At 39.9% G+C, this 12915-nt stretch overlaps 1 protein-coding gene across 1 annotated transcript in view; it reads right to left on the reverse strand.

The window, feature by feature from the left end:
- LOC122787719 (WD repeat-containing protein 62-like) overlaps positions 1-12915 on the reverse strand; it is a 1689893-nt gene that overhangs the window by 652206 nt on the left and 1024772 nt on the right. The gene's annotated exons all lie outside the window — the stretch shown is intronic.

Here is a 12915-nt window from a genome sequence, read left to right on the forward strand (position 1 = left end):
TAGGAGCATACCCGGTCACATGACAGCAGCCAACATCATATGACCGAAAAAACAAAAGTTAATACAACAATAAGAATATTTAAAAATTTAAAATACAAATAAATATAAAGCATGCACACTTCTAACTAAACAATTTAGATTGTTGTAGCTTCATTAAAATAGGTTTAATCTGATTGTATACCAGGCTTGAACTCTGCTGTTAGCCTTAAACCTATTTTAATGAAGCTACAACGATCTAAATTGTTTAGTTAGAAGTGTGCATGCTTTATGTTTATTTGTATTTTAAATTTTTAAATATTCTTATTGTTGTATTAACTTTTGTTTTTTTCAGTCATATGATGTTGGCTGCTGTCATGTGACCGGATATGCTCCTATTTAAAGCATGTTGCTTTTTTAATGTTTTGTGTTTAGTATTGAAGAAGGGTCTTGCCCAAAAGCTTTGCTGTGTATAAAGTTTTTTCGCGTAACGATTTGTATTTCTTTTATTATTGATCAAAATATTTGTATGTTCAAAATATTTGTTTGTTATTGGATTTGGTTTTGAGCAATAATGTGCTTATGTTTGATCAACAACTATATTTACAGCTAACCGGTGTTGCTATGGGCACACCGGTTGCTAATACATATGCAAATTTAGTTTTGCATCAGTGGGAAACACAGTTTATACATAATGGTGATAAATTTCTGAATGATAATATTTGCTTTTATCAAAGGTTTGTCGATGATTGCTTTATGATCTGGAAGGGTTCACAATATGACTTAAAATAATTTGTGTCATATCTTAATACAACTACTAGTTTTTTGATTTTTAAGGAAGCAATTTCAGACCATGAGGCATTGTTCCTTGATGTTAGAATTATTTTACATGAGGGTGCAATACAAACTACTATTTATAAGAAGGATGTACATACAAGTAGATATATACGTCGTGACAGCATGCATGCTCCACATGTTTTTAAAGGTATAGTTAAGGCTCAATTTGCTAGGGTAAGTAGATTAAATACAGCTGACTCAATGTTTTTTATACAATTGGAAGAAATGTTTAATGATTTTTTATTGAGTGGTTATGATCGGGATATGTTAATAGGATTGAAAGATTATGTAGTGCTCAATAGGGGAACTATTTATAAACCTTTCTTTAAGGTCAGTTCTATAACTGGTTCTCCTTATTCTGATTTAAGTAGTAATGTCCATAGGATGGACAAAATTAGATATGTTATGACTTTTAATAATAGAACGTATTCAGTTAAATATATTATAGAGAAGTACTGGCCAGTGTTGATGGCTTCTCCAGATATTAATAGAATTTTGGGTAATAAGCCATACTTCTCATATAGGAATATGAGAAGTATTAAGAGTCGGATATGCTATAAGGACTTTCACTCTAGATCAGATATGAATGATTATGTCTTTACCCGTTTTGGTACATTTAAATGTCTGAAATGTTCCTGTTTGTTTATTTATTTTTATTTTATTTATTTAAATTTGTTGACCGGGAGTGTCCGACTGGACGTGGGTCCATTTTCAGCGGAGGCCCGGGGAAAAAAGCTCCACAGTAAAATAAACAGAGAGTAGTTACATTGGATTACATAGCGATTAACAATTTAACATAGAAATTACTTACAACATATTTACAGATGAAGAACATAGTACATCAGTAGACAACTAGAATCTTTATCTGTGAAGTACATAACAGGCATTAACAAATGTAACAATGAGAAGTTCCTGCTGTATAATAAGTACTAGGCTTATGAGCATCTGAGCTTGCTATCATCAAGGTAGTTAGTGGAGGTGAAAGAAAGGTAGTAGTTGGATGGGGTGGATGATATTAGAATGGGAGTTGCAAGGGCATAGCCAGCATGTTTTTAGGTGCGCTTTTAATAAAGTTTTGAAGTTGGTGCATGATGGTATGGAGGTAATTGTGGGTGGGAGTGAGTTCCATAATTTGGCTATGGCGCAACAGAATAGTGCTTCACCAGCAGAGTTATTGGCTTTAGTGATCTGCAAGTGATTTTTGTTGCTGGATCTTAGTGGTCTGGTGGTGCGATAGGGTTGGAGTAGATTCTGGAGGGATGGGACATTTAGTGGATGGTTTACTAGTTTGTGGGCGAGTGAGAGTTGATACCACTGAAGGAGGTGAGGGAGTTCAAGCCAGCCCAGTTCAGCAAGCGAGACAGTGGTGACTACAGTAGGATGCCCCTGTGGCGAATTTGGCGATTTTGTTGTAGCAGGTCTCTAGCTTGTTTAGATCACATTGTCTTAGGTTGGTATATACTGGAGAGGCATAAAGTAGGGTGGAGATAAGGTGGGAATTTGCTATTGAAATCTTTGCTGCTTTGGTGAGAAATTGTTTATTTCTGTATAATGCTCCTAGTTTTTTGTGGACTTTTTTATGGTCATGGATATGTGAATGTCAAATTCTAGTTTATTGTCTATTTCCACTCCTAGCAATTTGGTGTGTTCAGTTGGGTATATAGTGGTGTTGTCTTTTGCTGTGATGTTAAAGTGAGAGTTGTTTTGAGTATGTTTCGTGGGTTGGAAGATGAGTAGTTTAGTTTGGTTTGGGTTGAGTATTAATTGGGCATCGGATAACCATGTTTCAACAGAGGAAAAGGCTTCCTGTGTGACTTTTTGCAGTTTGGGTAGGGACTGGGCTGAGCAGATGATAGTTGAGTCATCTGCGTATTGGATGAGTGTGCCATGTTTGGTGGCAGAGGCTAGATTATTGGTGTAAACAGAGAAAAGTAGGGGTCCAAGGATGGATCCTTGGGGAACCCCTATGGAGACAGGTAGTTGGGGAGATATGTCATTCTGCCATACAACGGATTGTTGGCGGTCAGACAGGTAACTGTGAAACCAGTTGGTGACTGATTGTGAGAAGGATAGGTTATTGAGGACAGAGATAAGTTGTTTGTGTGGGACCATGTCAAATGCTTTAGATAGGTCTAGGAAAGTTTGTGTGGGACCATGTCAAATGCTTTAGATAGGTCTAGGAAAGTAGCAGAGGAGAGATAGCCATTGTTTTTATGCTGAAGGATAGTGTTAGTAAAGGAGAGTAAGGCAGTGGTGGTGCTATGATTTGGTTGGAAACCATGCTGAGTACTGGAAAGGAGGTTGTTAGTAAGGAAGTAGTGTGAGACCTGAGAGTGTATGCATCTCTCTAGTATTTTGGAGAGTGGAGAGAGAATAGCTATGGGGTGGTAATTGGTTAGTTCTGCAGAGGGTCCGCCTTTGTGGAGGGGAATTATATGTGAGACTTTCCACAATGTGGGAACATAACTTTCTGACAGAGATCGGTTAATCAAGATGGATACTGGGTAGGCCAGAGCATCAGCTGCGATTTGTAGGTATTCACTTGGGAGGTTGTCTGCTGCTAATTTGGTGGGTTTAAGTTTAGTTAAGAGTTTTTTATGTTGGAGGTAAGTACAGGAGAAAAAGAGAAGGCAGTGGGGAGATTACTAGTTGAAGGTGTGGGTTGGAGGGGAGGGGGGTTGTGTTGTTTAGCTAGTGATAGTATGGTTTGGGTGAAGTGTGTGTTGAATGAGGTAGCAATATTTTCTGAGGAGTGAGGGATGTTAGGAGGAGGGGTACTGACTTTACCTGGGTGGAGGATGGAGTTTATGGAGGACCAGAATTGTTTGGGGCTGTGTTGTGAGGCGTCTAGGGCAGACTGGTAGTATTGGAATCTGTCCCGTTTTATTAGATTTTTGACTCTATTGCGTAGTTCTCGGAATTTCTGTCTAGCTGCGGGGGTTTTGGTTTTGCGCCAGTGCTCCCAGGCTTTATCCCCGTTTTTCATTTCTGACTTAGTGGTTTTCTGTAGCCATGGGGAGGGTTGTGCTTTGGTTCTAGAAAATCTTATGGGGGCATGGTAATTAAGGATGTTCAAGAAGGTAGTATTAAAAAATTCAACTTCGTCATCTAGACTGAGGTACTTTAGAGCATGCCAGTTACATTCTTTGAGGGAGGAGATGAATGTGAGTGGGTTAAAGTTTATTTTTTTACGTATTTGACGATAGATGACAGGTTTAGCTTGGTACAGGTATTTTTTGAGTAGGAATGTTGGGGAGTGATCACTGAGGCTATCTGATAAGCAGCCTGTTATATATGACTGGGGGTTCTTACTGACTAGTATCCAGTCCAGGGTAGTGTGCTTGCTGGAGTTTTTATTTATCCTTGTTGGTGATTGGACTAGTTGGGTGAAGCCATGAAGGTGTACATGATGGGTTGGATTGTTGCTAGAACAGGATTGCCAGTCAATATTGAAATCACCTAAGATGATAGTTTCTTGGGGGAGATGGTGGGTAGACCAGCTGAGGAGGTTTTCTAGTGGAGGGATGTTTTGGCCAGGTGGGAAGTAGCATCCAATTATGTTGATGGTTTTGTTTTGGTTAATTTTGAGGTTGGTACATATTATTTCTTCATTGCCTATTTGTGGAACTGATGATTTTAAGATCTGGATGTTTAGATGCTAATTAAATATTATAGCTACACCACCTCCTTTTTTGTTTAGCCAGTCTACTCTTAGTATGCCATAACCTGTAGGGAGTATTTGCTCACTGGTAATGTGAGGTTTTAGCCAGGTTTCTGTCAGGATGACTATATCTGGGGAGTATAAGTCTATGGTGGCATGGAGTTCATGGACTTTGTTGGATATACTTCTAATATTTAGGCTTAGTAGAAGGAAGTCACTTGGCTTTCTATTGGCTGTTATATGGGAGAAGTTGTGGTTTCTAGTCTGATTATGAGGATTGGGGTTGGAGATGGTAGGGCCAGGGTTGGGGTGGATGTCTCCACTTAGGGCTAGTTTTGATATGCATGAGATTATTAGTTTTCTCCGTTTTTGAATGTGTTTGTTTATAAGGAAAACTTTATGATTGTGCTCTGTGGGTAATGGGTATGGTGGGAGGGTTACTATGTTAAGTTGTAGTTATGCTTTACGTTTGAGTAATATAGTTGGTAGAATATGTGGGGGGTGCATAGGGATGGTTCTTGAGCTGGAGAGAGGGGAGCTGAGTATGGGTGAGACATGGGTGGTGGTGTGAGTAGTAGTACAGTGGTAGTGGTTGAGTGGGGGAATGATGGAGCTTTGGTAGGATGTAAGATATGCAAGGAGAGTGCATGCAGTGAGCAAAGGAAAGGTATGCTTGTACATGTCAGTTGAGGAGGTGTGATAGTAGAGGGAATATGGAGGAGGTAGTGTTGGGTTAGCGCTGTGGCTGGCTATTGGAAAGATGGGAGGGGTTTGAGTGCAATAAAGGTGGGACCACTGGGGGTGGGGGGGGTAGGGGGAAGGGTGGTGAGCGAAGCGGGTAGAGACCCTGTTAGGTTATTGTATGAGGGGCTGGAAACAATCACAAAGCAAGACAAGTATGTGTTAAGAAACAATCACAATTGACCAAGGACTGCTCTGAAACGTCTTAATTTCTCAGGTGGAAAAACAGGATAACCTTGCATCAGTAGGCTACTGTGGTCATAGTTTAAATTAACAAACACACAGTATTGATCAGTTATGGATACTATTTGCTAACAGAAGGGAATAAGAGAAAGTGGAAGATGTGTGTGGTGGTGGTGGTGGTGGTGGTGGGGGGGCTGCTTACAGCCAAAGCACAGTGCTCTCCAGGGGAAAATGAAGATTGGCTCAAACAGTTAGACACATACTCAAAGTTAACTGTAGCTGTTTGCAGACAATTCAGACCCGGACTGCGCTTTTCTTATAAGAATGTTAAAGGTGGTACCGCAGTTGAATACTTAAGAGTGGTGTTAGGTTTAGAAAAGAAGAGTACAGAGAGGAGTAAGCACTTTTGAGATGGTAAATATATATTATAAAGATTATAAAAAACACATTGAGCAAATAGCTATCACATGCAGGACAATGTCCTGAACAACTACTTAGTATATGCAGATACTGAGCCAATTGGAAGAACATTAGAAAATTGTTGTATAGATCTTGTTAATTCTCCTAATCATATTTTTGTTCATCCCATTACGAATAGGGGCTATGACTTCAAATCTGCGGCAAATTGTGGTAGTATTAATGTTGTTTATTTGGCCACTTGTGTGGCTTGTCCTTCATTTTATGTAGGGAAGACTACACGAAAATTGAAGGACCAGATAATTGAACATAAATCCGAGATTAGAAGAGAAAATGAGAATAATGCCCTTTTTAAACATATTAGGTTGTATGGGGATGATCATTATTTTAAGTTTAGGGTTATAGATATGGTTGTTCCTTCTGGGAGGGGTGGGGACACTAATAATGTTTTAGAAATAAAAGAGTATGAATGGATACTTAGATTGGCGGCTGATTATATACCAGGCTTGAACTCTGCTGTTAGCCTTAAACCTATTTTAATGAAGCTACAACGATCTAAATTGTTTAGTTAGAAGTGTGCATGCTTTATTTTTATTTGTATTTAAAATTTTTAAATATTCTTATTGTTGTATTAACTTTTGTTTTTTCGGTCATATGATGTTGGCTGCTGTCATGTGACCGGGTATGCTCCTATTTAAAGCTGTTGCTTTTTTAATGTTTTGTGTTTAGTATTGAAAAAGGGTCTTGCCCGAAAGCTTTGCTGTTGCTGTATATAAAGTTTTTTCACCTAACGATTTGTGTTTCTTCTTTTATTATTGACTTCCAGCCTTAGTTGTCTGGACAGTTATTCTGTAATACCTGTCAGGTTTTCTGGGAGCTGGAGGTAAAGTGTCTGGAGAAAGGCAAGATTCCAAGAAAGCATCATCTACAATGTCCAGAACAGGAGGGATAGCTAAAGGCCTGTGTTGAGAAAGGAGTAAGAATTCCCTAAGCCTCTTTTTGGAGTCAGAGTAATCCTGGCTTTCCCAGCGGAAATGATCCCCTAAGAGTGTGTAAGGTTTCACCAAAAGAAACATTTTCTGGAGGGGAAGCAGAGAGAATGGAATCCTCTGCATCAGAATCCTCATAGGCAGATAAGGGGAAATCCTGGTAATCAGAACAGAAATATCAGATTCCTGATAAAAAAAATCAGAAGGAAAGTCAGTTCTAGGTCTCAGAGGGGGAAGGCTGGCTTCCACTAATTAAGGTAACAAGGTCCGCAGCCATTCTAAGCATTTGTTTTTTAGGCATATGGGCCTGAGCATGCAGTTTGGATGTCGGTTTTCTAGGTGTGGTGTGAGTTTTAGGCCTAAATGAAGAAGATGGAGTTGGTTTAAAATGCAAATCTGTAGGCCTGAATACACCCTCAGAAGCTGGTGCCTGCACAGCGGCTCTGGACCCATCCAAGGTAGAGACATCCGCAGGTTCCATAGTCGAAGAAGCATCTCGCAGCATACTGGACTCCGAATGAGTCTCGGTAGAGGCCTGCGAATCTGAAGTAGCGGGTATCAGGGGCTGTGAAAGCACCTCACTGAGTACCGGCAGACTGGCGACTAGCTTAACGGAAGCGTCGGCGGCGGTTTTGGACCTATGCGGTCTGTCTGTCTTTATCCTTATGTTTTTTCGGAAGATCAGTAGTCAGATGGCTTAACGAAGACATTTCGGAGTACGGATACCGAGTACCAAAATAATTTGCTGCAAAGACAGCCTGACGACGAATAGTTCGGGGGTTGAACAAGGCACAAAACCGACAGTGAGGGATGTCGTGGTCTGGGCCTAAGCAAGGAATGCAGTATGAATGAAAATCTTTATGAGATATTTGCTTTCCACAGGTAAGACAATAGTTAACTTTTACTGACAGCAGTTGGAGCAAGAAAAAAGATCCCCAATGGGGTACTTATCTTTTTTTTTTTTTTTTTTTTGAAGACACTGGTTCTGGAACTCGAAAACGAAAATTTCAGGAGTCGACCGACTGGCACTTGCAAACTGCTTCTGCTTCGGGCAGTGCATGGCAAGAAAGACTGATGTAATGGCATCGGCTGCATGTTTTATACCCCTGATGACCTGACGTCATGGAAGAAGAGACGGCAACTGACTCAGGAATCCAAGACTCTGGTATTCAGGCCGACTGAGGGCTACTTGCAGGCAGATAACCCAAATGTGATGACTGCAACAGTGAAACACGAAAAACATCACGTAGACCATGCTCTTTCAGGTATCTGCATCATTCCCCTTGTTTACATTCATGTTTCCCAGAGAAACTATAATCTTTGCCATCTAATTACACACACAGTAAAGATAGCCTGTATTTGCCCTAAAGTGAGTTGTAGATCTAAATACAGCTGTTATTTCAGAATTCAGTACAGGTACACTAGGTTATAAGTAAGGCACACTTACAAATACCTAATACAGATGCTGGTGCTTTAATATGGCAGATGCAAATCAGTTAAAGATAGCAAATTTAAAAAGTGGGAGAAGTCAGCAGAAACTGTAGTGATTTTTGAGCAAGTAAGCAAAAACAAAATCTGAATAACAAAGGAACTGCTGCTCAATTCTAGAAACCTTAACAAAAAAAAAATCACTCCCCGTAAACATTTACCCTGGAAAACATTGATCATCATGGAGACTTGGTTCAAGACTAACAAGAAGCCTCCATTACTGAAGGCTTTCACTGCCTGCCATGTTAAGGCCCACCACACTAAATGAAAAATACTAAAAGTGGCGGTGTCTCCATATTCTTAAAAGAAAATTTCACCTCCATACTTGTTAGACAAGATGATAACCTGTAACTGCTTCACACCCAACTTACAAGAAACAAATGAAGTCATGATATCACAGCTAATTGTAGGACCTTCTCAGGCCATACTTCTTACCTAAAGAGCTTAATGCATAGGGAATTCATACCAAACACCATTCTCCAAGGTAACTTCAACTACCCCTTCATATAATGGGAGACTTGTACATCCTCAGACATGTACACCCAGAAATTTCTGGACTTTATTGATACAAACTCTCTGAACCACTTAGTTTGTACCCCAAACAGCGGTGATAAAATCTTGGGCTTGGGTCCTTACCAATATGGGATAGCTTTGTGCCCCACTAACTGTAACTTCCTCCCTGGTTAAACTGGACCCCATTTCAGTCATATTCACCATAAGACTGAAGCCAGAAGCATCTTCCAATACCTCAGTATTCAGAGATTATGCTAAATCCAGTATACTAAAATTGAGGGATTACCTGACAAAATTCATAATCCCCTTCCAACTTGATTCCTCACTGCTTAGGTGGCATCTTTTACCACCAAATTCCATGTATATGCAACAGGCACAGATGCTGTTGCCCTCCATCAAAGTAAACACAATGTCAAATTTTAAAATAAACCTCTGTGGTAGAACCCATGCATAAACAGGCCATATAATAAAATAAAATAAAAAATAACAGAATGCAAAAATAAGTTTAACTCTTATGATGCCTGTGAAGGCTGCCAGCCCAGCTAGCTAGAATTTTTTAAATAATTCTGTTATTTGTGAATAGTAATATGATTTGTATGGTGTCTTACAAATCTAAGAAATCTGTATGTTATGTATTGAGCTTCAAGAATGTAACCTCAGTGTACCCTACTGGAAAAGAACAGAAATGTATATACCTGTGCAAATGCATGTTTTCATGGCAGAAGTTAGAACATACAGAGGTAACTTGCAAAACTCTGAGAAAATAAGTTGAAATTGTTTATGACTGTGCTATAAAGTTTGTTAGTGCAAAGAGGATTCTTTCTATTGTCTGGAAACAGAAATACTTACAGGTTTCAAAGTTAAAAGTATTTAACTGTTTTACAACTTCCAGTACCAGGCAAAACTTCTAAAAGATAAGTATTTTTGACACAGAGGTGTCAAATAGTGATGTCACCCAGCTAACCCAGCAGTAATGTGTATTATTAATTTAAGAACTCTCTCTCAGAGAAAGTCAGTGCATTTTGTATCTTGTCTTGGATCTAGAAACATCCTCTCACCAGCACTTCTGCCTTGCTAATAGTAAGTACTAGATTACAGTGATTTATCTTCGATATAGATGGGAATACAGTGCTGTGGTGGTGGTGCTGCGGTAGCGTTGTTGCCTCACAGTTAGACGTTGCCCGTTCGATTCTCAGAGCATCTTCTGTGTGGCGACATGCGTGTATGGGCGTTCCTTTGTTGAAGGTTGTGCGTTAGGCCCAGCACGTAAAAATCTACTGCCAATCATTAGCGGACCGGAGTTCTGCTGTGGCGACCCCTAACAGGGAAAAGCCGAAAGACACAACATAGATAGGAATACAGTAAAGAATAGATTAGATGTTTTTCTGTATTTATGTGAGACTGTCCTGCAATGCTGTTTTAAAGTATTTCCTGTGATTCTGAACTTTGTTGCCACTCGGCTGAGTTGAGTATTACCTTGTTCTTTTATTATTTATTATTAAATATATTTAAACCTTTTAATTGTGGCTGGTTTGTTTAGAGATGTTTAAGCTATTAAGAGTACTTGTATATGTATTTGGTGACACTGTACAGCCTACTCCTAAATAGCCTTGTTGTTGGTCACACTTATCATTTGGATAATAGCAACATTATACAGTAGAATTGGTCACCCTTTGGGAAGGGCCTTATAGTAAGGTGATAAACAGAACTGGTTGATGGCAGTGATTACTACCTTATAGTCTGAGCAGAACGGGGCATAGCTAGTAAACCAGTGCCAGCCTTCCCCAGGAGTGTCTGTGTGTTTGTATGTAAATCAAATCTCAAAGTGTGTGTGTGTGTGTGTGTGTGTGTGTGTGTGTGTGTGTGTGTGTGTGTGTGTGTGTGTGTGTGTGCATGTATGTGTGTGTGTATGTGTGTGTGTGTGTGTGTTTGTGTGTCAGCTACTTGGGCAGGGACACGAAGCATTGGTTGGACACAGAGGGTGCTGGAGGTTTTGGCTTGACCACTTGGCTGACATCTTAACCCTATAGCTGTGCTAGTGGGGAGTCTTACTGGGGATCTGGAGAGAGAGGGAGAAACCAGCCCCAGACTGACTGTGATCTCTGTGTGCTCTTATGGGAAATTGTACTTTACTATGTGTGTACTTGTCATCCTCCCAATGTTCACATTCCTCACTGATGTTAGTGGTGAGGACTGAGGCTCTTTGATTACTGGGCCAGTGCAGGGGCGTCACAATACCAAAAACACACTTACTAAACTTAATAGGGAAATCCAGACTCTGATCACATCAGCCAAAGCCAGATATGAGGTAAATACAACCACCCAGTGAAAGATAATCCCAAAGCCTCCTTTAACAATGTTAGCAACTTCAGAAACAATGGCAGCACTGAACAGAGGTAATAATAAATTCTATCACAAATATAAGCTCTACAGAACACAGCCAAATCTACTTTTGGACAAATTCAGCTCAAGCTTTACCATCCCCTTCCTATATCCCAGATCACATACCCATATCTACACCTCCTCAAATCTCCTAAGAACAAGTCTTCAAGGCACTATCCAAAGCTAAGAATGCTATTTCTAATGGACTGGACAACATACTGTGCCTACCCCACTAGACAGTCCCGAAAAAATGACTTGTCAGACCCCCTACAGAGGCTATTCAATGTCAGCCTCCAAACATGCTTTGTGCCAGATGAAGAGAGGTTAGCAACAGTCATCACCTTGCACAAAATATGTAATTATATAGACCAGACCTGACCATCCTCAACTGTAAGACTATGGAAAGATCATTATGGAATAATAAGGACAAAGGTAAACTATAAACTCTCAACCCAAACCATTTTGGATTTGTTAATTCAAATGGGCAGATCCCATTTACTTAACCTGGTCAACTTCTTCAAGAAAGCTAATGAAGCAATGGACAAGGGCAAATCAGTATATGTCATGTAGACCTTGTAAAGGCATTTGACATCACCCCACACTTTGGTATTATACATAAACTTTCCCAGGCAACTGCAAATCTATCAAACTCATTGGATAGCTACCTGGTCCACATACAGAGTCAAGAAATTAGGGTGAACGGCTCTACACCCTCTAAAAGACCTGCCCACAGTGGTGTACTCCAGGGTTCTCTCCTTGGGCCACTACTCTTCTGCATTTACTTCTTAGAGGCCAAAGAAAAAGTTAAGGATTTATGCTGACCAGGTTTGTAAACATTGTACCATCATTAACTCTCCAAAGGACACCAAGATCCACCAAGAAGGCCTTTCCCAAACAAATAGCTGGTGTCAGCCATTGACTAAAACTATACTCCAAGAAATGTACAACAGCATGCTTCTGCAAAAGCATGACTTCCCTTTTAGCTACCACATCAATAACACCACCACTGAAAGGTAATCCTGCAATCAGGGATCTGGAAACGTATGTAGCAATGAACTGTGCTTTGATCACCATGTACCCACTATTTTAAGGAAGCCCTTTTTCCATCACAAGGCTTATTCTGAAAAGGGCTGCTTCCAGGTTCAAGGATGTAATAATTTCACTGTACTTGGCTCTCATTATTCCAATCATTGAGTATAATGCCCCTTTCGATATGTAGCTGTCCAAACACTTGACACAACTGGAATGATCCTAATGCTTTCTTACTAAAACAAATCAAAGGCCTAAATCATAAAAACTATGCAGACAAACTCAAAGCCTTTTCCCTTTTCTTGGTACTATACATGCTGCAAAGCAGCTATGTGCACAGAACCTCAACAGAACCTATCTTTTCTGAGCTATTAAACACTTCAAGTCCAGTTATAGTGTGAGCACTAGTTTAAGGACTACCTCTTTTGCAACTTAAATATGACATGTTGGAGTGATAGCTATGTATCACAGAGAATAACACTTCCAAGAAACCGTCTTCAACTTCATATAAGCCGAAGTACTCCTCATACTCCATTTAAACATAATTTGTACAAATAGAGGCTAAACCAAAAAGACACCCCCTGGTTTTCCACAGGTCTCTCATGGATAGCAGGAACAAGTAAATGCCCCAATATATCCTTGCTCCACCACCACCAGGTTGCTTGTACATAAAACACAACAGCCAAAAAAAAATAAGAC

The sequence above is a fragment of the Protopterus annectens genome, chromosome 1.part0 (genome assembly GCF_019279795.1).
Source record: "Protopterus annectens isolate FY-2018-M chromosome 1.part0, PAN1.0, whole genome shotgun sequence".
Classification (NCBI taxonomy): domain Eukaryota; kingdom Metazoa; phylum Chordata; order Ceratodontiformes; family Protopteridae; genus Protopterus; species Protopterus annectens.